The 25,484-nt window shown below is 39.7% G+C and overlaps 1 long non-coding RNA gene across 8 annotated transcripts in view; it reads right to left on the bottom strand.

Moving 5' to 3' along the window:
* Positions 1-25,484, bottom strand: part of LOC123841063 (uncharacterized) — a 284,524-nt gene that overhangs the window by 145,538 nt on the left and 113,502 nt on the right. The gene's annotated exons all lie outside the window — the stretch shown is intronic.

Here is a 25,484-nt window from a genome sequence, read left to right as displayed (position 1 = left end):
GAGTAGGAGACCTGGATTTCCTCTGGTCTCAGGAATTCAGCTGGATAGGGATCAAACCATTCTGAACACCTACAAACTCAACAGGAGATCGAAGAAAAGAATAGCAACAACTCTCTGAACAGAAAAGCGACCACTTTCTGGAAGGTAGGACGTGCGAACAAGTGAATCTGAGGCGATATTCGGGAGGATAGATGGCAGGGGAGGGGCCTATGTCAGCCGCTTCTGGCAAGTGATAGAGCCGTGGAGCACAAAATCAGAACTTTCAGAAGTCTGGTCTGCTGAGGGACGTCGCTCCGGTGGCTAAGCAGGGGGTGGAACCCTCGTGGGACAGTGTGGTCTCAGGACCCTCCGGGTCACAGAAAGACCAGGGGTGCCTGAGTGCGGCAGAGCTCCTAGGTATCAGAGCGGGGAAGCTGGCTGCAGAGGCAGAGCCGAGGCGCGGGCTCTCAGCTCAGGGTTGCCATAAACCGTGATCCGCGGCACAGTGGGGCCACTGCTCCTCCAGCAGGGACCCAACAAGCGGCAGATCTGGGGAGACTCACCTTCTTCCCCCAGGGAGGAGAGGTGCGGAGCGCACCGCAGGGATCTGCTGGGTTTGGAGACTCCACATGGGGTCGGGTGCCAGAGATAGAAATGTGCGGTCACAGGCCAGGTGAGCATGGAGTGCAGCCGGAGACCGGGGAGCCGGGAGTGACTGACTGCTTTTCTCTGGGGGCTCACTAAGGAGCGGGGCCCTGAGTTCTCAGCTTCCCCAGGCGGAGATTGGGAAGCCGCCATTTTCACTCTCCGCCTCCAAAGCTGTATGGAAAGCTTGCAGGGAACGGAGAGCAAACCCGAGCAGATTACTTAGCCCGGACCGGGCAAGGGCGGGGCAATTCCACCTCCGGCAAAGACATTTGGGAACCATGGCAACAGGCCCCTCCCCCAGAAGATCAGCGAGAACAGCCAGCCAAGACCAAGTCTACTGATCAATGAGAACGGCAGAACTCCAGCGTTAGGCGAATACTGCACATAGAATCCATGGCTTTTTTACCATGATTCTGTAGTCTTTCAAAGTTAATTTTTTTTTAACTGTCTGTTGTTTTTTTTTTAATTTTTCTTTGTCCCTTTTTCAACCAACACCTTATCAATCCCTTTTTTAAAAAACATTTTTATTTTTCATTTTTAGAGTCATATTCTATCTCTTCATAGTAGTTACCCGTATTTTTGGCATATATATATAAGTTGTTCTCTCTTTAAAATTTTGAGATAGTTTCTTCTAACAGATCAAAATATACCCTAAATCTCTAGTGTACAGTTTTTTTTCTACTCCCCTGCCTGATCACATTCTCTCCTTTTTCTTTTTTTTTAAATCCTCTTCTTTCTTTTTTCAAACAACTTCTTATCAATTCCTTTTATAAAATTTTTTATAATTTCCATCTTTACAGTCATATTCCATCCCTTCAGTCACATCAACCCTTATTTTTGGACATATATAAGTTTTTCTTTCTTTAAAATTTTGGGAGGCACTTCCTTCTAACAGACCAAAATACACCCAAAATCTAGTGTGTGGTACTGATCTATATACCAGCCTGATGATATTTGATCATATTCTGGTTTTATTTTGTTTTGTTCTGTTTTTGTTTGTTTTTATCTTTATCTTTATCTTTTTTTTTTTTTCTTTTTCTTTTTTCTCTCTTTCCCTTTCTTTTCGCACTGCTTCAGGTCTTTTCTGATTTGTTTAGAGTATATTTTCTGGGGACGTTGTTACCCTGTTAGCATTTTGTTCTCTCATTAATCTATTCTCCTCTGGGCAAAATGACAAGATGGAAAAAATCACCTCAACAAAAAGAACAAGAGGTAGTACCGACTGCCAGGGACCTACTCAATACGGACATTAGTACAATGTCGGATCTAGAGTTCAGAATCATCACTTTAAAGATACTAGCTGGGCTTGAAAAAAATATGGAAGTTATTAGAGAAACCCTTTCTGGAGAAGTAAAAGAACTAAAATCTAACCAAGTCAAAATCAAAAAGGCTATTAATGAGGTGCAATCAAATATGGGGGCGCTAACTGCTAGGATAAATGAGGCAGAAGAGAGAATCAATGATATAGAAGACCAAATGATGGAAAATAAAGAAGCTGAGAAAAAGAGAGATGAACAACTACTGGATCACGAGGGCAGAATTCGAGAGATAAGCGATACCATAAGACGAAAAAACATTAGAATAATTGGGATCCCAGAAGAAGAAGAAAGAGAGAGAGGGGCAGAAGGTATAATGGAGCAAATTATAGCAGAGAACTTCCCTAATTTGGGGAAGGAAACAGGCATCAAAATCCAGGAAGCACAGAGAACCCCTCTCAAAGTCAATAAAAATAGGTCAACACCCCAACATCTAATAGTAAAACTTATGAGTCTCAGAGATACAGAGAAAATCCTGAAAACAGCTTGGGAGAAGAGATATGTAACCTACAACAGTAGAAACATTAGATTGGCAACAGACCTATCCACAGAGACCTGGCAGGCCAGAAAGGACTGGCAGGATATATTCAGAGCACTAAATGAGAAAAATATGCAGCCAAGAATACTATATCCAGCTAGGCTGTCATTGAAAATAGAAGGAGAGATAAAAAGCTTCCAGGACAAACAAAAACTAAAAGAATTTGCAAACACGAAACCAGCCCTACAGGAAATCTTGAAAGGGGTCCTCTAAGCAAAGAGAGACCCTAAAAGCAACATAGACCAGAAAGGAACACAGACAATATACAGTAACAGTCACCTTACAGGCAATACAGTGGCACTAAATTCCTATCTTTCAATAGTTACCCTGAATGTAAAAGGGCTAAATGCCCCAATCAAAAGACACAGGCTATCAGATTGGATTAAAAAACAAGACCCATCGTGGGGCACCTGGGTGGCTCAGTCGGTTAGGCATCTGCCTTCAGCTCAGGTCATGATCCCAGGGCCCTGGGATCGAGCCCCGCATCGGGCTCCCTGCTCAGCAGGGATCCTGCTTCTCCCTCTCTCTGCCTGCCTCTCTGCCTACTTGTGTTCTCTCTCTCTGTCAAATCAATAAATAAAATCTTTAAAAAAAAAAAACAAGACCCATCGATAAGCTGTATGCAAGAGACTCATTTTAGACCCAAAGACACCCCCAGATTGAAAGTAAGAGGGTGGAAAACCATTAACCATGCTAATGGATCCCAAAAGAAAGCTGGGGTGGCAATCCTTATATCAGACAAATTAGATTTTAAACCAAAGACTGTAATAAGAGATGAGGAAGGACACTATATCCTACTTAAAGGGTCTATCCAACAAGAAGATCTAACAATTGTAAATATCTATGCCCCTAACATGGGAGCAGCCAATTATATAAGCCAATTAATAACAAAATCAAAGAAACACATTGACAACAATACAATAATAGTGGGGGACTTTAACACCCCCCTCACTGAAGTGGACAGATTGTCTAAGCAAAAGATCAGCAAGGACATAAAGGCTTTAAATGACACAGTGGACCAAATGGACTTCACAGACATATTCAGAACATTCCATCCCAAAGCAATGGAATACACATTCTTCTCTAGTGCCCATGGAACATTCTCCAGAATAGATCACATCCTAGGTCATAAATCAGGTCTCAACCGGTACCAAAAGATTGGGATCATTCCCTGCCTATTTTCAGACCACAATGCTTTGAAACTAGAACTCAATCACAAGAGGAAAGTCGGAAAGAACTCAAATACATGGAGGCTAAAGAGCATCCTACTAAAGAATGAATGGGTCAACCAGGAAATTAAAGAAGAATTTAAAAAATTCATGGAAACCAATGAAAATGAAAACACAACTATTCAAAATCTTTGTGATGCAGCAAAGGCAGTCCTAAGAGGAAAGCATATAGCAATACAAGCCTTTCTTAAGAAACAAGAAAGTTCTCAAGTACACAACCTAACCCTACACCTAAGGGAGCTGGAGAAAGAACAGCAAATAAAGCCTAGAGCCAGCAGGAGAAGAGAAATAATAAAGATCAGAGCAGAAATCAATGAAATAGAAACCAAAAGAACAGTAGAACAGATCAACGAAACTAGGAGCTGGTTTTTTGAAAGAATTAACAAGATTGATAAATCCCTAGCCAGACTTATCAAAAAGAAAAGAGAAATGACCCAAATCAACAAAATCATGAATGAAAGAGGAGAGATCACAACCAACACCAAAGAAATACAAACAATTATAAGAACATTTTATGAGCAACTCTATGCCAGCAAATTCAATAACCTGGAAGAAATGGATGCATTCCTAGAGATGTATCAACTACCAAAACTGAAGCAGGAAGAAATAGAAAACCTGAACAGACCTATAACCACTAAGGAAATTGAAGCAGTCATCAAAAATCTCGCAAAAAACAAAAGCCGAGGGCCAGATGGCTTCCCAGGGGAATTCTACCAAACACTTAAAGAAGAATTAATACCTATTCTTCTGAAACTGTTCCAAAAAATAGAAATGGAAGGAAAACTTCCAAACTCATTTTATGAGGCCACCATTACCTTGATCCCAAAACCAGACAAAGACCCCATCAAAAAGGACAATTACAGACCAATATCCCTGATGAACATGGATGCAAAAATTCTCACCAAAATACTAGCCAATAGGATCCAACAGTACATTGAAAGGATTATTCACCACGACCAAGTGGGATTTATCCCTGGGCTGCAAGGTTGGTTCAACATCCGCAAATCAATCAACGTGATACAATACATTAACAAAAGAAAGAACAAGAACCATATGATCCTCTCAATAGATGCAGAAAAAGCATTTGACAAAGTACAGCATCCTTTCTTGATCAAAACTCTTCAGAGTATAGGCATAGAGGGTACATACCTCAATATCATACAAGCCATCTATGAAAAACCCACAGTGAATATCATTCTCAATGGGGAAAAACTGAGAGCTTTCCCCCTAAGGTCAGGAACGCGGCAGGGATGTCCATATCACCACTGCTATTCAACATAGTATTAGAAGTCCTAGCCACAGCAATCAGACAACAAAAAGAAATCAAAGGCATCCGAATCGGCAAAGAAGAAGTCAAACTCTCACTCTTTGCAGATGATATGATACTTTATGTGGAAAACCCAAAAGACTCCACCCCAAAACTGCTAGAACTCATATAGGAATTCAGTAAAGTGGCAGGATATAAAATCAATGCACAGAAGTCAATGGCATTCCTATACACCAGCAACAAGACAGAAGAAATAGAAATTAAGGAGTTGATCCCATTTACAATTGCACCCAAAACCATAAGATACCTAGGAATAAATCTAACCAAAGAGGCAAAGGATCTGTACTCAGAAAACTATAAAATACTCATGAAAGAAATTGAGGAAGACACAAAGAAATGGAAAAACGTTCCATGCTCATGGATTGGAAGAACAAATATTGTGAAGATGTCAATGCTACCTAGAGCAATCCATACATTCAATGCAATCCCCATCAAAATACCATCCACTTTTTTCAAAGAAATGGAAAATTTGTATGGAACCAGAAAAGACCCCAAATAGCCAGCGGAATGTTGAAAAAGAAAAGAAAAGCTGGAGGCATCACAATTCCGGACTTCCAGCCCTATTACAAAGCTGTCCTCATCAAGACAGTATGGTACTGGCACAAAAACAGACACATAGATCAATGGAACAGAATAGAGAGCCCAGAAATGGACCCTCAATTCTATGGTCAACTAATCTTTGACAAAGCAGGAAAGAATGTCCAATGGAAAAAAGACAGTCTCTTCAACAAATGGTGTTGGGAAAACTGGATAGCCACATGCAGAAGAATGAAACTGGACCATTTCCTTACACCACACACAAAAATAGACTCAAAATGGTTGAAAGACCTCAATGTGAGACAGGAGTCCATCAAAATCCTAAAGGAGAACACAGGCAGCAACCTCTTCGACCTCAACTGCAGCAGCTTCTTCCTAGAAACATCACCAAAGGCAAGGGAAGCAAGGACAAAAATGAACTATTGGGACTTCATCAAGATAAAAAGCTTTTGCACAGCAAAAGAAACAGTCAACAAAACCAAAAGACAACCGACAGAATGGGAGAAGATATTTGCAAATGACATATCAGATAAAGGGCTAGTATCCAAAATCTATAAAGAACTTATCAAATTCAACACCTAAAGAACAAAGAATCCAATCAAGAAATGGGCAGAAGACATGAACAGACATTTCTCCAAAGAAGACATCCAAACGGCCAAAGACACATGAAAAAGTGCTCAACATCCCTTGGCATCAGGGAAATCCAAATCAAAACCTCAATGAGATACCACCTCACACCAGTCAGAATAGCTAAAATTAACAAGTCAGGAAATGACAGATGTTGGCGGGGATGCGGAGAAAGGGGAACCCTCCTACACTGTTGGTGGGAATGCAAGCTGGTGCAGCCACTCTGGAAAACAGTATGGAGGTTCCTCAAAAAGTTGAAAATAGAGCTACCATACGATCCAGCAATTGCACTACTGGGTATTTACCCCAAAGATACAAAAGTAGGGATCAGAAAGGGTACATGCACCCCGATGTTTATAGCAGCAATGTCCACAATAGCCAAACTGTGGAAAGAGCCAAGATGTCCATCAACAGATGAATGGATAAAGAAGATGTGGTATATATATACAATGGAATATTATGCAGCCATCAAAAGGAATGAGATCCTGCCATTTGCATCGACGTGGATGGAACTGGAGGGTATTATGCTGAGCGAAATAAGTCAAACAGAGAAAGACATGTATCATATGACCTCACTGATATGAGGAAATCTCAAGAAACAAACTGAGGGTTGCTGGAGTGGGGGGTGGGGTGGGAGGGATGGGGTGACTGGGTGATAGACACTGGGGAGGGTATGTGCTCTGGTAAGCGCTGTGAATTGTGCAAGACTGTTGAATCTAAGATCTGTACCTATGAAACAAATAATGCAATATATGTTAAGAAAAAAAAAAAAGAAGAAGATAGCAGGAGGGGAAGACTGAAGGGGGGGAAATTGGAGGGGTAGACGAACCATGAGAGACGATGGACTCTGAAAAAAACAAACTGAGGGTTATAGAGGGGAGGGGGGTGGGAGGATGGGTTAGCCTGGTGATGGGTATAAAAGAGGGCACGTTCTGCATGGAGCACTGGGTGTTATGCACAAAGAATGAATCATGGAACACTACATCTAAAACTAATGATGTAATGTATGGGGATTAACATAACAATAAAAAATTAAAAAAAAAAAAAGAAAAGGAAGTAAAACATTCCCAGAGACCTTTACAAATTCAAATAAATTTGTCTAGGGCCTTTGGTTATTTAGTTTGTGAAGAGCTGTTTTCACAATCCAGAGCAGTGATATATGAATACAATGGCATACCCACAGTAATCTGGGAAGGCTTTGGGCAGATGACCTAGCTGAGGAGGAGCCAGCACTTGTATCCAAGTTTCTATTTGCTAAAGATAGAAATAGTTGAAGAGGGAGGGTCCTGCAGGGACATTTTAAGCAATGCTAAGGAGATAAAAATGACAAGAGCCAGATTAAACCAGATTAAACCAGATGAGAATAGCAGGTGGGGCTTCAAGGGGTGCCAGGGCCAAGAAAAAAGAATGTCCTCAATCACAGGGCATGTGGTCAAAGGGACACCCTGGGGTGGCCTGTTGGTCAGCCTTCAGTGTCCCATGGAAAAAGCATGGGTTGTTCCAAGGCACTGAGCAGATCTGCCTCCCCTAGGGATACTTGCCCAGTAGTCCATTGAGTGACCCACATTTTTTTTTTCATTTTTCCAGAAGGAGTGAACATAGCAGTGCACTAACAACTTGAAAACCAGCCTAGATGACTGGCATCATGGGAGTCGACCAGCCTGTTTTGTGGAGGACATCCAACTCTGAACTGAGATTTCCTTGCTTCCCACTGGGTCAATCCAATGTGATGCCCAAGCCCTGCACCTCCCATGGGTAAAAAATAAAGAATTAAAATAATTTGAAAAATCTGTTTCTGAGCATAAGTGTGCCAAGAATTAGGAGAGCGCCTGGTGTTTTGGCTCACTTTATCCTCAAGACATCCTATGAGGGACATAACATTCCTTCTGCCTATAGATAAGAAAACCAAGGTACAAAGGGGTTAAGTAATCTGCCCCAACATGTCAATATTTTTTTAAAAATCCTATATAGCTCTAGAATCCAGATGCTTAAATGCTAAGCTGTACTCTCTCTCAATGTGATGATATACAGAAAGTGCTTTGACAGTGCCCGCCATATAGAAATTCAATAAATATTGGCACTATTATTATTCTCCTTTTATATACAGACATTTATATTCCAGCTAAAAAGTATCAGTGAAGATTATCAGTTGACTAAAAAATTATTTAAAATAACAGTTTATTAGGGAATCCTGGGTGGCTCAGTCAGTTAAGCATCCGACTCTTGATTTCAGCTCAGGTCATGATCTCAGGGTGGTGGGGTTGAGCCCCACGTGGGCAACCTGCTCAGTGGGAGTCTGCCTGAGATTCTCTCTCTCTCCCTCTCCCTCTGCCCCTCCCCTATGCATGCTCACTCTCTCTCTCTCTCAAATAAATAAATCTTTAAAAAAAAAAAAAAAAACAGTTTATTAAAGTATATTCCCCGGGAAATTCTACTAGGGTTAGGTAATATCTATGGTAGCCAGTCACCAAAATGGACCCCGATGGTCCCTGCCTCCTAATATTCACATCCTTGCTTAGTCTCCTTCCACACTGTATCAGGACTGACCTGTATGATCAATAGAATAAGGAGCAAGTGAAGAATGTCACTCCTGAGGCTAGTTTATAAAAGACATTGTAGCTTTTGACTTTCTCTCTCTTAGATCCCTCAATCTGGGATAGGTACAGACCATGTCATGAGTAGCCCTATGAAGACACCCCCATGGCAGAGAACTGAGGCCTTCTGCCAGTAGCTATTTTGAAAGTGGATTCTCCCCAATCAAACCTTTAGATGACAGCAACCCTGGCCAACATCATGGCAGCAACTTCATGAGAGAACTTGAGCCAGAACCACAAGCTAAGCCTCTCCAGGTATTTTGGCTGTCAGAAACTACGTGAGATAATAACTATGTGAGATAAAGGGTAATTGTTATACAGCAATACATAACTAATACATTACCTCCTCTAGAAACCTTTTATTGACCACCGGAGTTTTGTACCCTCTCTACCTAGTCTGACTCACGTGTTTTCATCTCAGCCTTCCCTTCTGGACAATAAGCTCAAGGACAGGAACTAATACTATCCCTGGTCTTTGGATTCCCAGGTTTTAGCATAATGCTGTAATTGATATGGACTTCAATAAGTATGTATTATTGGACTGAACTATCTCCACTTACTATATGTCTTTTTTTTTTTTTAATATCTGTAGTTCAGATTTTTCATGAATTCAGGTACTTCTTGCCATTTAAACTAGTATTTGGCTATTAATGTTAATACTAAATTTGTACTATCCAGGATCTTAGACATGTCTTTTTTATTTACACAGTAGAATTGTATCAACTTTTAACAGAAAAGGTTAAAGCAGTGTTTATAGTAGCAACATTCCTGTGCTTTCAAAGCCATTGTGCCATTAGCCCAGAATATTTCTTTTTTCTAAGTAATATCAAGTAACTGGAAATAAAAACAGCTCATCAATGGAAAAGGTAAAATAATTTCCTAGAAAATATTGCCTGAGTTGGAGATTAAATTGAGAGTTAGGACTAAACTGGAGGTTGAATTTTTAAATTTTTAAATTTAATTCACAGAATATAACTTTATTGTTATTAAAGATATCAGTTCAATCTATGGTTTATTCTGTACTCTGATCCTGTGAAGAGCAAATTCATCATTTTTTCTTAAAATGTAGTATAAAATTTGAGTGATCATAACATTTCTTATTTTGCATTTGTAAAATAAGAAATACCTTAAAGACATATGAACTTCTTAAGTAAATGGAAAGCAGTCCACGTCAATGCATCCTCCATCACGGTCATTACCAAGAATTCACCACTTCTAGGAGGTTCTATCCTCAGGGAACTAACAAAGGCCTACCTCATCATTTCAAAGTTGTCCTCTATCCTTGTTGCAAAATATGCTAAAATCCAACAAAGATGTCTCCAGATGAAGAGAAGTTTCTCAGCTCTGAGTGATCTGAGGTTCATCTCTGTGCATTGACAACAGTACACATTCAAAGGTGTGTTTGGAAGGAAGAGAGAAGAAGGTGGGGATCTTGGCACAGAATAGTAACGCAACAATGATGAAGTTTTAGAATCCCACACAAATAACATCCTCAAGTTTATATCCTGTTGCAGTCTGGCCTGGAGGAAATATTTAAAATAAAATAGATGAATACTCAACATCAGTGCAGTAAGTTCAAGAATAAAGAGTGAGAATAGAAACTATCTATCTCATGTACACAACTTGGAAACTGAGAACTGAGGACTGGAACTATCTAACCCTCCTCCTCCCCCAAACACAGACACAGACACACACACACACACACACACCTTACTTTTTTTTTTTTTTAAGAGAGGCAGAGAGGCAGAGGGGCAGAGGGAGAGGGAGAGAGAGAATATTAAGGAGGCTCCAAGGCTCCACACCCAGCGCAGAGCTTGACGCGGGGCTTAATCTCACAACACTGAGATCATGACCTGAGTTGAAATCAAGAGTTGGATGCTTAACCAACTAAGCCACCCAGGTGCCCCACACAACCCTTACTTTCTACAATACATTAACAGAATTTTAATTCTGTTACTCCATTGTCTTCATTATCATGCCTTTACTAATCCAGGAGATTTTTGTCCAGGCAGATAACTTAATTGTTCATTACAGGAACTTCCCAAAAAGACCCTTCACTTCTTCATAAGAAGCATCAAGAGATAGTTAACACCCTAAAGATCCTCAAATCCCTCAACTCAAAATCCTTGTCATGTTGTTTATAATCCAGAATTGTTGTATCATTATCCTTACCCAACCAAGCCCCCTCATTGGAAGACAACTTTAAACCAAACTTTCAATTTGTAATAAAATCTAACCTTGCTTTTTCCCCTAGGAGACATTACCCAAACTCTGTCTAGGTGGTCATCTTTCTTACTGCAATAAACACAGCTTTGTCATGTCAACAGATTGTGTCCGTGATATTTGGAGAGCCAGCACTTGACAAGAGCTTAGTATGGGTCTAGCAGTAAACTAAAAGGGTTGGACACTAATGTATGGCCTTTAACCTATTTTCCCTCTAGGGATCAGTAGCCCCCAGGGTTTAAATAGGTCCATATCTGGACTTTTACATTTCTGCCTATCCCAGCATTTGCCACAGTATGTTCTGAGAGATGTTAAGAAATACTACTTTTGTTTAAAAGAAAAATGTTTCCGTGGCCAAACAATTTGAGAACTGCTGAGTTAAGGATAAAATCCATTATTTCTTTACTGCAGGACTTCTCAGGGCCTTTAGTATACTACTCAGTATCAAAAACATCCGAGAGGGGCGCCTGAGTGGCTCAGATGGTTAAGCGTCTGCCTTTGGCCCAGGTCATGACCCCAGGGTCCTGGGATCGAGCCCCACATCGGGCTCCTGGCTCAGCGGGGAGCCTGCTTCTCCCTCTCCCTCTGCCTCTCTCCCTGCTCATGTTCTCTCTCTCTCTCTTTCTCTGTGTCTCTTTGTCTCAAATGAATAAATAAAATCTTTAAAAAAAAAAAAAATCCGAGAGGGAATTATTAATATACAGCCAAAACATATTTGAATGCTTTATCTTAAAGCAGCTCACTAAATTCTCACTGGATACCATAGGGATGATGGACAATTCTATCTAACCTTTCACCCTGTCTTTTATCCACAGACCATGACAAGACAATATGGACAAAAAGTAAAATAAATGACTACAGCTGTCTTAGAGCTCAGCATCAGCTCCAGGATGATTTCAGGGCTGCCTTGAGCTGTATAATGAAGATGATGAAGGAAATGGATCAGCCTGAGTCCCACCAGCCTGAGGTCTCTGTGTTCTGAGCCATACTTAGGTGGTTCCAGCCCTCCCCGTGAAATGGAATGCTAGCTGTCCAACATCCTGCTGGGAGTTCCTCAAGGCTTGCCCACACTTATGACTGCCAGACACCAACTGGCTAAATCTTCCAAGTTGCTGATCCTTGCTCAAAGGAAGCCTCCCCTGGCATAGACTCCTTAAAGGGAGGAGGCATCTGGCATACACTGCTTCACTAACAGCTAAAATCCTCACGCTGGTATCTTTATTTTGCTGTGCCTTCGACTGAGATCTCCACTGAAAGGACATTCTTTCAGTCAGCACCTCCAGCTCTGACTTCCCTGTTTTGGGTTGAGGAGGGGAAATTGATTGACACTTACTGTGCATTTTCTATGTGCCTGTCATGACATTTGGCCCTTTACATTCTTCATCTCATGTAAGTGACACAACCACAAAAAATTATGAGTGCCTGTTTATATCACATTTATAGCACAAAGCTGCCGTGACTGTTTTACTTATTTTCAGTAACAGTGCTCACAGCAACCCCAGGTGATAGACAATTATTGCCCCCCACTTTCTAGGTGAAGGAACTGAGGGATTCAAAGGTGAAGCAGTTTGTCTAAGATCACACAGGTGGTCAGTGGCAGGGCCAGAGTTGAACACAGTCCATATATCTGACCACACTACCATTATCCTCCATATCTGCCCTACTAGATGAGAAAACCAAAGCTCAAAGAAATTAAGTGTCTCACTCAAAAGCACACAGGAAGTGGCAGAACTGGGACCAGAATCCCTGTTCTCCTACAAGTCCTTGTTTTCCCTCTAAACCAACAGTTCCTAAAGCATGGTCCCCAGACCAGCGCATCAGTGTCAGTTGAGAATTTGTAGAAATGTAAGCTCTTAGGCCCCACCCCAGACCCACTGAATCTGAAACTCTGCTGTGGGGCCCAACAATCTCTGTTGTAGGAAGGCCTCCAGATGATTGTGATGCAGACTAAGGTTTGGGAAGCCCTGCTTTGCACCATGCTACCTTCTATAGAGCATTGAAGCTTGAGATCACTTTCAAGGGCGGGAAGGACTATGCTGTCCAGTGGTTAGAGGCTCTGAGAAGTTAAGAGAACCAGCAGGCACCACCACTGCCTTGCTAGGAGAGAACTTGGATTAGAGCCAGCATATTTCATTTGCTTGTCAATAGCCAGGCCAGTGGTTGCTCTTTTTCCCCTTAACTATTCATGGAGAAGGAAAAGAATAGTCTGTGGTCCAGTCTGTGGTCAAGAGGAAGACAGGTCCTCTCCTTGGCCATCCTTGACCCTGCCATTCATTTCTCAGATACAGAGATTCTCTCAATGCATTTCAGTTCAATGTTTTGCCACTTTTGCCTGCCTGCTCTGTCTGTTCCTACTTGTAACCCTTCTAGTCCTTAAGCCTTTTCCTCTTTGGGAAGAAATACTTCTGCAGCAATATGGTCAGCTGATGTGCTGCCCTCCTGGTAGGTACATGGTGCAATGAAAAAATTCTTATAATTCTTGAGGCCCTCCCTTCTGATGGTGAAAGGGAAGGTTGGGAGCCCCCCACTGCCCAGCCAGGCCCAGGGCGGGTGCTGGTGGGAGTCAGGCAGCGAGACGGGCAGTTGTCTAGGGGAGGGAAATAGTAGGAGAAAAAAGAAGAAAAAGGGCAAAGAAAAATTCTTATAATTCTGAAATCAAACTTTTTTTTCCCCTTTTTTGCTCCAAGGGTCAATTCAGTAGCTACGCATTCATGCTTTCATCACCCATTGCATCTCTGAAATATTTAAGATCCCAGCTTTCCCCTGAATCAAACTGTTGTCAAGAGGTTCAGTGTATGTACAGGAGACAGAGTAATAAAGTGATGTTTACAGAGGAAAAAAGGAAGTTAAGGAATCTTTGATGGTTCGAGATGGGAGCTTGAAAGGCCTTTGACGCAAGACAAAGAATCTGTGGCCAATAGCTGTACCACAGGGGAAAGGGAGAGAGCCACAGATATGAGAGGAAGAATCTAAGTTGGCTCTGAGGTGCTTATTTGCAGTCAGGGATTAAATGCATACTACTTTTAAAAAGCATTATCCTTCCTTAACACAAATTAATGTGAGATCATTGAGTTTCTTTAGGCCACACATCCAGTGGCCTACATGGAATGCTCTATTTTCATTTCCAGGCTAAGGATGGGGCCTCCTGTGGGAGAACATGCTATATAGTGACTACAGTTGCAAGGAGGAGAATGTGCAAGAGCTAACCATTTCTGTTCTTGCCTCTTGATTGTTTCCAGGGATCTATTGGTCTGTTGGTTTGTTTTGTGCTTGATTTGGAATGTTGGTTTTTATTGGCCCACACTGAAACCAGTTAGTACCAGAAAGGGCACCACATTAAGAATCAGCAAGCCTGACCTGATTAATCAAAAAAAGAGTATGTGCAGTGTTGAGCATGGACATTAGACTCAGGGAGAACACTCCCCAGCTGTGAGTCTCTAGATCCCGGTGGGTTGTACTGAGGGTTAAATGAGAAAATGAATGTAACTGTGGCCTGACTGTTAGCTATGATTGTTCAATTCACACTCACTGGCAGTTTAGTGGGGGCCTGGCCCTGTGCTGGCAGGCCCCACAAGGTCCAGAGGTGCTCTCTGTGGGGGTAGGCCTGGTTTGCACCATCACCAGCCCTATCCCTCAACTTGGCCCAGTGAATTTGGATAATCTCTATAAGCCCCTAAACCTCTGTATCTTCTCATCTAAAGAAATACATGTTTTCTGGGGGGTCATGGGGAACAAGTGAAGGAGATCCCCTGAAAGTTTCAAACTGCTATGCCAGGCTAACAAAAGATAGCACCAAACTGTATTATGTGAGTAGAATACTTACTTTTTAACTTCTGATATTAATACTGGTTGAACTTTTACTGCTATGGTATAATAGAGAGAACCTTTGAATCGGTAATTAGGCCTGAATTTAGGTCCTGGTTCTGCAATTCTGTCACTTATTAGCTGTGCACCTTTGAGCTAGTCATTTAACTTCCCTGGGCCTCAGTTTCCTTATCTAAGAACTAGGCTAACCTTATCTACCCCACATGTTGTTGAGGAGAGACAGAACGGCTTCTCCCTCTCCTTCTGGAAGATCTGCACCCTTCTTATCACCTAGAAACTACAATCTGGTTTCCTCTCATCACCCTAAGATTGCTGCCTACAAGTGTCCATTTTGGTGTAGGCATATTGTAGGAATGATAATTATAATAAAATTCATCATTTATTGGACACTTAAGGCATGCTAAGGACTTTACATGTATCATAGCAAATAGTCCGTACAACTCTGCAAAGTAGAAATTACCCTTCTCAGTTTGGAGACGGGCTCACAGAAGTAATTGTGTGGAAGCCATATAACTAATAACCTGAGATTCTTACCCACACCTAAGTCAACACAATTACTGTTATTATCACTGTTCTCTTCTTTTGCACACTCCTTGGATGAAGAGTGCAATTTATTTGGACTGGAGATCCCAAATCCTGACTCCTAAATCTTCATATTAAACCAAATGGAAAATGTCTACCACACAATTTAAATTATAATCTGCTTTCCCACCCTCAGGCTTCCAAAATAACGGCTGTTATAAAAAACTTGATGTAATGTAATCTCAACCTTAAGAGTTATAAAAAGTCTCCATCATAAATGACAGATAATGTTTCTAGAATGAAATCTATTTTGGTTAGTTCTAAGGTTTTTGAAAATATCTGACATATAATATGCAACACACACACACACAGAGTCCTTAAAGCTTTTTTTTTTTTTTTTTTTTTCCACAAAAGCCACAGAGAAAAATTTTCCCAGGACCCAAGCTCAGGATATTCTTGATACCAGATGCCTCCACAAGCTGGGCTGCTGTCAGTGGGACAGAGAAGCTGCCAAGAAGCCAGGCCATTTCCACTCCACATTTGGTCTGAGGCCAGAGTGTTGTCTTTCAGCTTTTAGAAAGACCTCCCAGGGTGGGGTGGACCCAGCAATGACCATATGTGACCATCATGGCCCGCAGGGTAGAGAAAAAAGGTAAAAGCCTTTTAAATGGCCAAGATCTCATCTGCAAAAGCTGGGAAAACTCTTTTTCCAATGCAAAAACAGAACCAGTCCAAACTAATCTTTACTTGAGGAGGTAGGGAGTCCTAGATCAATGGTCCAAGCCATGTTAATCAATTTCTGAGGAGGACCCTGTCCTAATGCTGTGGGCCTCATACAGCAAGTTCTGTCCTACAAGATTGGTCACAGTATGTTTATTTTGCATTATTGCCAAGTGAATCCCAAGGAATGTTATGATCAGCTTGGTAAAACTCCATGCCATGGAGGCACATGCATGTGCATGCCACACTGACACAGTATTGATTTAGAACATTGAAAAAGGAATATGTTGAAACAATATGAAAGGAGAGGCTATTTAATGTCTTTTGCTTTACTATATTTTACATCTATAGGCTTTTGTAGAAGGATATCCTTGGCCTCTATTATGGCATGGGGGTGGAGGCAGTAGAAAGGGAAATGCCTAAAGTCATTGAAAGTCCCTAGTCCACTCACTCAACAACTATTTAGGGTGGGCCCACCACATACCAGGTAAGGTGCGATGTGCTACAGATACAAGTGCCCAAGAGCAGGCATCACTCATACCCTCTTGAAACTTGGTATCCAGTGGAGGAGTCAGTCAACAATCAAATAACTGCATACATATATGAAAAACTCAAGCTGTGACAAGTGCTAAGAAGGAGTGGTCACAGTATTTTAAGAAGTTAAGAAAATCTGACTTAGAGAGGTCAGTGAGGGCTTCCCTGAGAAAGCACTGCTTCCATTGAGATCTAAAGGATGAGTAGACATTAGCAGACAAAGCAATAGGAGTGAGAGGCAAAGTCTTGGCCAAGGGAATAGCAGACGCAAAGACTTTGTGTTGAAAGGAAGCCATCTTGGTGGGAAAACAGAAGAGATCTGACCTAAGTGTCACCAGAAGGCTCACCGGTCCCTAAGCACCTCTGCCCTCTGATGTCTAAATCCCACCATTATTAAGGCATGCTTTGGGTTAAGAGTGTTTTCCCTTTGAAGTGCTCTTTTATGCTCAGAAGAATAAACGATTAAGGCAAAGTGAATGCTTTTATCTGATCGATTTTCTTCCTAACAGCACAGGTCATGGCCACAAGTCCTTGAGATTTGTTCAGGGGTTTGGATAGGTGGTGTTAAAATACACACACACACACACACATTTTATGACACTTTGCTGGATGGTGCTAGCAATCAGGCATTTAATGAGGGAAGTTTCTATGAAACTAAAGAAAAGCAAAGATTGTTAGAAACCCAGTTTCTGAGTCCAGAGGGGCAGCCAGCCAAGATTTTTAGGCTTGAGCTTGAAGCATCTTTAGAAAGTGAAGTGAGGCTGGCAGTGCCCATCTGATTAGTTTTCCTGGTTTGGAGCTTGAATGTCTCTGGTCATGCCATCAGGTGCTCCAGTGAACTTTCTGAATGGTGCACATAGCAGAAGGCATGAAGGTTGCCCAGACATAATCTGTGGTCTTTTTTTTTTTTTTTTTTTTTTTTTTAGTTTATGTCAAGTCATCCAGCTTCAGCTTACAGGACTTCAGGAAAAGGGCAGGTTTTTTTTCTTTATTTTAGTTTTTATTTTAATTCCAGAAAAGGGCAGTCTTAATTCCAAACCAGAAGAGAGAAAAAATTAGAAACTTTAATTTGGAGAGTTGTAACCAGATAATAGAGCAAACTAAAAGAATTCAGGACTTAGCAAGGATTGGCAAATGTGCAAGACAGAGCCCACAAGGGTGCACTATAGTTTTCCACTGAAACAAAAAAAACAAATTCTTTCTATAGTCACTCCCATTTCTCCATTTCAACGATAATCAAAGGAAGACTAATTTGTTTGTGAAGTAAGTCTGATCATTACTCTTGGCCTGATCATTTATATAAGTGCAACAAGAGCTTGCATAGGCCTATATTTGAGTATGCTGTGCTGGAACTTTTCATTAGAAATTCTAGATTGGACTTTTAAAAGCCTCTCAAGGCTAGGAGCCAAGCCAAGAATTCACTACCATATTTTGCCTGCACTACCTACTGATTTGGGTGAATTCCTCTCTTTTCAGTATCCCCCAAATATCCTAAGATTCCTAGGTCTGCCAAGAAGTGACCTTCCTTACTCACCTGTAAGGTGGGGAATGCTGTGAGCCAGATACAGGTCAGCTTTTCTAAGGGGGTGGGGGGGCTTATAAGCACTGGCTCCTTAAAATCAACCTTAGTTCCTTAAAACTGTCAGGTCATATCTGATTTGATGCACATCATTCTCAAATATAATATTCCAGTCAATACCTTGTTAAAATAACCGATGTTTCTAATTGTGTCTTATTACAAGAAAAGATTCTTATAGAACTTATGAAAATAACTATATTGCCATGAAAATAAGAATGCTAAGAGTTTCCACATTCTGGAGGGATCAAGTAGAGAGAAAGATAAATGTTTCAATACTGTTTACAAAACTGTAATACTGCAAATTTCTAAGAATTTCACACTATTTTTGGAATATCTATATTAGTAACATATATCTATACACATATAACCTAAGAAGATTTATCATCACTTCTTATTTAACAATGCTTCCCACATAATTTAACATATCACATATTTCTAATTAGCTTAATATCTCTCTTTTACAAAGTGAGACAGAAATCCTTTGAGATTTCCCAGGAGTGCTCCGGACAATCTCAAAGTTAGTTTGAAGTAAAAAAGATTCCATTTAGAATTTGATTTTGGAAAATTGTCAAAAATGTCGAGGAGGGCAAGTGCTGTGATGAGCACTGGGTGTTATACGTAACTAATGAATCATTGAACACTACATCAAGAACTAATTATGTACTATACAGTGGCTAACTAAACATAATTTAAAAAAAAGTCAAAAAGTTTGAACACTTCACTACATAGGCTCACAAGTCACTGTGAAACAATATTTAGTTATCCATTAAACCGAAGTGACAATTAAAAGATCTCACAAATACAGAAAATTACATAGTTGTAAAAAAAAAAAATCATAGCTTTTTTAATATTAAGAATACTTGGTTTTCTTAAGTAATCAAAGACCTGATAAAGACAACATGAAGCATGGGAAATTATTTTAGGACACAAAAGGCTGATTACCCAGGCAGATAATTTAAAACATAAGGAAAGATACTTTTTTACAGTGTTTTATTAAGAGCAGACCAATAATCTAAGAAAACTTTGTTTTTTTTGTTTTGTTTTGGGGTTTTGTTTTGTTTTGTTTTTTTAAAGATTTTATTTATTTGTCAGAGAGAGAGAGAGAGAATGAGCAGGGGGGCCGCAGGCAGGGGGAGAAGCAGGCTCCCCACTGAGCAGGGAGCCTGATGCGGGACTCGATCCCAGGACCCTGGGATCATGACCTCAGCCAAAGGCAGATGCTTAACCAACTGAGACACCCAGGCATCCCTAGGAAAACTTTAACAGAGAGAGAAAACCAAGTTCTAATTTTGTGTCAGTATACTAGTTAGTAATATAAAGGCTAATTTTTTTTTAACCCATGTAAATAAATCCATCCAATCTTGGCAAGCTTGACCACCCACAAAAAGAATTCCTTTTCCAAGATTCCTTTTCCAAAAACCTTCTTAAAAAAATTTTTTTTTTTATTCATTCAGTTTTTGTCCTACTCTTTCTTATTTCTAAGTCTGGAAAATTAGTCATTCTACTTTAGAAGAAAATTTCTCTTTTTCCTTTAACAAAAACACATACTTCATAATTTCACTTATCAAAAACACATCTTACTTTCCTTGCATAGAGTAGCTTTTTTCTTTACTTTTATTATTTCTAGTAGATTCATTTACACAATATGGATTAGAATTTTTAACCATTAGTAACCCTAGTTTTCAGTGAAAACCAGGAATCAGGCAGTTGTGAACTGTCACATACTATCATTCTGCAGCAAATTTATGAATACATCATTTCATAATTCTCTAGAGGCATATCTTTCTCAGAGTATAATTTTTCATGTTTATTAACAGACTCAAATATATTTAGCTTCTCTATCCTGTATAAAAACAAGATTCCAAAAGTAGATAAACTTATGTTTGGCAATTAACGTTTCAATGTTTTATCTTTCTTGAAAATGATCTAGATATTCAATGAATATCCATCATTTAACTGAGTATAGCGCTAAGGTTTAAAGTTATCAAGGGCGCCTGGGTGGCTCAGTTGTTAAGTGTCTGCCTTCGGCTCAGGTCATGATCCCAGGGTCCTGGGATCGGGCCCCTCATCCAGCTCCCTGCTCCGCGGGAAGCCTGCTTCTTCCTCTCCCATTCCCCGTTTGTGTTCCTTCTCTCACTGTGTCTCTGTCTGTCAAATAAATAAATAAAATCTTAAAAAAAAAAAAATTTTTTTTGCAACTTTTTTTTTTTAAATTCCAGCATAGGGGCGCCTGGGTAGCTCAGTTGGTTGAGTGTCAGACTCTTGATTTTGGCTCAGGTCATGATTTCAGGGTTGTGAGATCAAGTCCCACTTCAGGCTCTGAGCTCAGCCAAGAGTCTGCTTGAGATTATCTCTCTCCCTACCCCCCTGGTCCTCCCCCACCACTCCCCTCATGCTCATGCTTTCTCTCTCTTTCACAAATAAATTGAAAAATCTTTTTTAAAAATTCCAGTATAGTTAACATACAGTGTTATATTAGTTTCAGGTGTACAATATAGTGATTCAACACTTCCATACCATACCAGGTGCTCATCAGCAAGTTCACTCCTTAATCCCCATCACCTCTTTCACCCATCCCCTCACCCATCTCCCCTCTGGTAACCATCAGTTTGTTCTCTACAGTTAAGAGTCTGTTTCTTGGTTTGTCTCTCTCAATCTCTTTTTTTTCCTTCACTCATTTGTTTTGTTTCTTAAATTCCACATGAGTGAAATCATATGGTATTTGTTTCTCTCTTATTTCACTTAGCATTATACTCTCTAGTTCCAACCATGTCATTGCAAATGGCAAGATTTCATTCCTTTTATGGCTGAGAAATATTCTATTGTATATATATATACACACCACATCTTTATCCATTCATCTATCAATGGACACTTGGACTGCTTTCATAATGTGGTTATTGTAAATAATGCTGCTGTAAACATAAGGATGCATGTATCCCTTTGAATTAGTGTTTTTATATTTTTTGGGTAAATACTCGCAAGTGCAATTTCTGGATCGTAGGATAGTTCTATTTTTAATTTTTTAAGGAACCCATACTGTTTTCCACAGTGGCTACAACAGTTTGCATTCCCACCAACAGTGCAAGAGGGTTCCTTTTTTTCCACATCCTCACTTGTTTCTTGTGTTTTTATTTTAGCCACTCTGACAGGTGTGAGGTGATATCTCATTATGGTTTTGATTTGCATTTCCATGATGATGAGTAATGTAGAGCACCTTTTCACGTGTCTGCTGGCCATCTGGATGTCTTGCTTGGAGAAATGTCTGTTTACGTCTTCTGCTTATTTTTTAATTGGATTATTTTTTGGGGGGGTGTTGCATTGTATCAGTTCTTCATATATTTTATTTTTTTTTAAAGATTTTATTTATTTATTTGACAGAGAGAGACACAGTGAGAGAGGGAACACAAGCAGGGGGAGTGGGAGAGGGAGAAGCAGGTTTCCCGCCGAGCAGGGAGCCTGATGCCAGGCTCGATCCCAGGACCCTGGGATCATGAACTGAGCCGAAGGCAGACACGTAACGACTGAGCCACCCAGGTGCCCCTCTTTATATATTTTAGATACCAACCCTTTATCAGATATGTCATTTGCAAATATCTTCTCCCATCCCATAGGTTGCCTTTTAGTTTTGTCGATTGCTTCCTTTGCTGTGCAGAAACGTTTTATTTTGATGTAGTCCCAATAATTTATTTTTGCTTTTATTTCCCTTGCCTCAGGAGACAGATCTAGAAAAATGTTGCTATGGTCAATGTTAGAGAAATTACTGCCTGTGCTCTCTGCCAGGATTGTTATGGTTTCAGGTCTCACATTTAGGTCTTTAATCCATTTTCAGTCTATTTTTGTGTATGGTGTAAGAAAATAGTCCAGTTTCATTTTTTGCATGTAGCTGTCCAGTTTTCCCAACACCATTTATTGAAGAGATTGTCTTTTTCTCATTGGATATTCTTTCCTGCTTTATCAAAGATTAACTGACCATATAATTGGGTTTATTTCTGGGTTTTCTATTCTGTTCTATTGATCTGATTTATGTGTGTATTTTTGTGCCAGTACCATAATGTTTTGATTACTACAGCTTTGTAATACAACTTGAAGTGTGGGATTGTGATACCTCCAGTTTTGTTCTTCTTTTTCAAAATTGCTTTGGCTATTTGGGGTCTTTTGTGGTTCCATACAAATTTTAGGATTGTTTGTTCTAGTGCTGTGAAAAATGTCATTGGTATTTTGATAGGGATTGCATTAAATCTGTAGATAGCTTTGGGTACTACAGACATTTTAACAATATTTGTTCTCCCAATCCATAAGCACGGCATGTCTTTCCATTTCTTTGTGTCATCTTCAATTTCTTTCATCAATGTTTTATAGTTTTCAGAATACAAGTCTTTCTCTTCTTTGGTTAGGTTTATTCCCAGGTATCTTATTATTTTGGGTGCAATTATAAATGGGATTTTTTTCTTAATTTCTCTTCCTGCTGCTTCATTTTTAGTGTATAGAAATGCAACAGATTTCTGCACATTGATTTTGTATCCTGCAACTTTACTTAATTCATGTATCATTTATTTCTGTTCTAATCTTTATTATTTCCTTCCTTCTGCTGCTTTGGGATTTTGTTTGTTGTTCTTTTTCTAGCTCCTTTAGGTGTAAGGTTAGGTTGTTTGAGATTTTTCTTGCTCCTTGAGGTAGGCCTGTATTGCTATAAGCCTCCCTCTTAGAACAGCTTTTGCTGTATCCCAAAAGTTCTGGACCACTGTGTTTCTATTTTTACTTGTTTCCACATACTTTTTGATTTCTTTTTTTGATTTCTTGATTTACCCATTCATTGTTTAGTAGCACCATTATTGAATCTCCACACATGTATGGTCTTTCCAGATTTTTTCTTGTGGTTGATTTCTAGTTTCATAGCATTGTGGTCAGAAATGCAATCTTTCTGAATTTGTTGAGGCTTGTTTTGTGGCTTAATATGTGATCTATCCTGGAGAATATTTCTGTGTACACTTGAAACAAATGTGTAGGGGTGCCTGGGTCGCTCAGTCAGTTAAGCATCTGACTCTATTTTGGCTCAGGTCATGATCTAAGGGTCCTGGGATTGTGCACTGGGTGGGCTCTGTGCTCAGCGGGGAGTCTGCTTGATTCTCTCACTTCCTCTGCCCTTCTCCCTCCCCCTCTCTCTTTCTCTGTCTCTCTCCCTCAAATAAATAAATAAATAAAATCCTTTTTAAAAAAGAAAGAAAGAAAAGAATGTGTTGTCTGCTGTTTTAGGATGCAATGTTCTGAATATATCTGTTAAATCTATGATTCAGTGTGTCATTCAAAGACAGTTTTCTTGTCGATTTTCTGTTTGGATGATTTGTCCATCAATGTAAGTGGGGTGTTAAATTCTCCTACTATTATTGTATTACTAACAATTAGTTTCTTTGTGTTTGTTATTAACTGTTTTATGACCTGGGTACTCCCATGTTGGATGCATAAATACTTAAAATTGTTATGTCTTCTTGTTGGATTGCCCCCTTTATTATTATATAGTGTTCTTTGTCTCTTTTTATAGTCTTTGTTTTAAAGGCTATTTTTTCCATTGTAAGTATTGATAATCTGGCTTTCTTTTAACATCCACTTGCATGATAAATGTTTCTCCATCTCCTCACTTTCAATCTGCAAGTGTCTTTAGGTCTGAAATGAGTATCTTATAGGCGGCATACAGATGGTGCCTACCCACTAGTATTTTTTTGGTGGAGTCTTTCAGGTTTTCTATATATAGTATCATATATATACTATCCACTCTGTCACCCTATATCTTTTGATTGGAGTGTTTAGTCCACTTACATTCAAATTAATTATTGATAGATATGAATTTATTGCCATTTTGTTATTTGTTTTGTGGTTGTTTTTGTAGCTTTTCTCTGATCCTTTCTTCTCTTGCTCTCTTTCATGGTTTTCTGGTTTTCTTTAGTTTTATACTGGGATTTCTTTCTCTTTATTCTTTGCATATCTATTAGTGGTTTTTGGTTTGTGGTTACCATTAGGTTTGTATATAACATCTTAAATTTTCGCAAATATTTTTAAGTAGACATAAAGCATAATTATTGCTGAAAAGTCCATTTATAAACTTGTAGCCCATTTACCTCTATTTAATTCACGTGTTCTTATAACTATGCTTGAGTTGTTCATGAAAATTTCATGAGATATTAAACAAAAGCTAGCCATCATCTTAAGCTACTTTTCTTGTTGGCAAATCAGGTACGTTACAAAAAAATCATGAAAGCAAAGAACCTAAAAGTTAAATATTTGGTTTTTCCCTCCTTTTTTTTTAATTGCCATGCTTTACATGCATCAAGAATTTATTTTTTAATTTTATTTTTTTATGTTATGTTAGTCACCATACATTACATCATTAGTTTTTGATGTAGTGTTCCATGATTCATTGTTTGCGTATAACACCCAGTGCTCCATGCAGAACGTGCCCTCTTTAATACCCATCACCAGGCTAACCGATCCCCCCACCCCCCTCCCCTCTAAAGCCCTCAGTTTCTCAGAGTCCATAATCTCTCATGGTTCATCTCCCCCTCTGATTCCGCCCCCCCTGCATTTTTCCCTTTTTACTATCTTTTTTTTTTTTTTTTACCATACAATGTATTATTTGTTTCAGGGGTACAGTCTGTCATTCATCAGTCTTACAAAATTCACAGCACTCACCATAGCACATACCCTCCCCAATGTCCATCACCCAGCCACCCCATCCCTCCCACCCCCCACCACTCCAGCAACCCTCAGTTTATTTCCTGAGATTAAGAGTCTGTTATGGTTTGTCTCCCTCTCTGGTTTCACCTTGTTTCATTTTTTTTCCTCCCTTCCCCTATGATCCTCTGTCTTGTTTCTCAAATTCCTCATATCAGTTGAGATCATATGATACTTGTCTTTATCTTACTGACTAACTTTGCTTAGCATAATACCCTATAGTTCTATCCATGTCATTGCAAATGGCAAGATTTCAGTTTTTTTGATGGCTGCATAATATTCCATTGTGTGTGTGTGTGTGTGTGTGTGTATATATATATATATATATATATATATATATATATATATATATATAGATGTGGTATATATATATACCACATCTATCAATGGACATCTTGGCTCTTTCCATAGTTTGGCTATTGTGGACATTGCTGCTATAAACACCAGGGTGCACGTACCCCTTTGGATCCCTACATTTGTATCGTTGGGGTAAATACCCAGTAGTGCAATTGCTGGGTCATAGGGTACCTCTATTTCAACTTTTTGAGGAACCTCCA

Source organism: Mirounga angustirostris, unplaced genomic scaffold, assembly GCF_029215605.1.
Source record: "Mirounga angustirostris isolate CCGP_5_RB_7025 unplaced genomic scaffold, mMirAng1.0.hap1 SCAF_5, whole genome shotgun sequence".
In the NCBI taxonomy this organism is placed as follows: Eukaryota; Metazoa; Chordata; class Mammalia; order Carnivora; family Phocidae; genus Mirounga; species Mirounga angustirostris.
The sequence above is the reverse complement of the archived record's forward strand: the minus strand, read 5'-3'. Positions and strand labels throughout refer to the sequence as shown.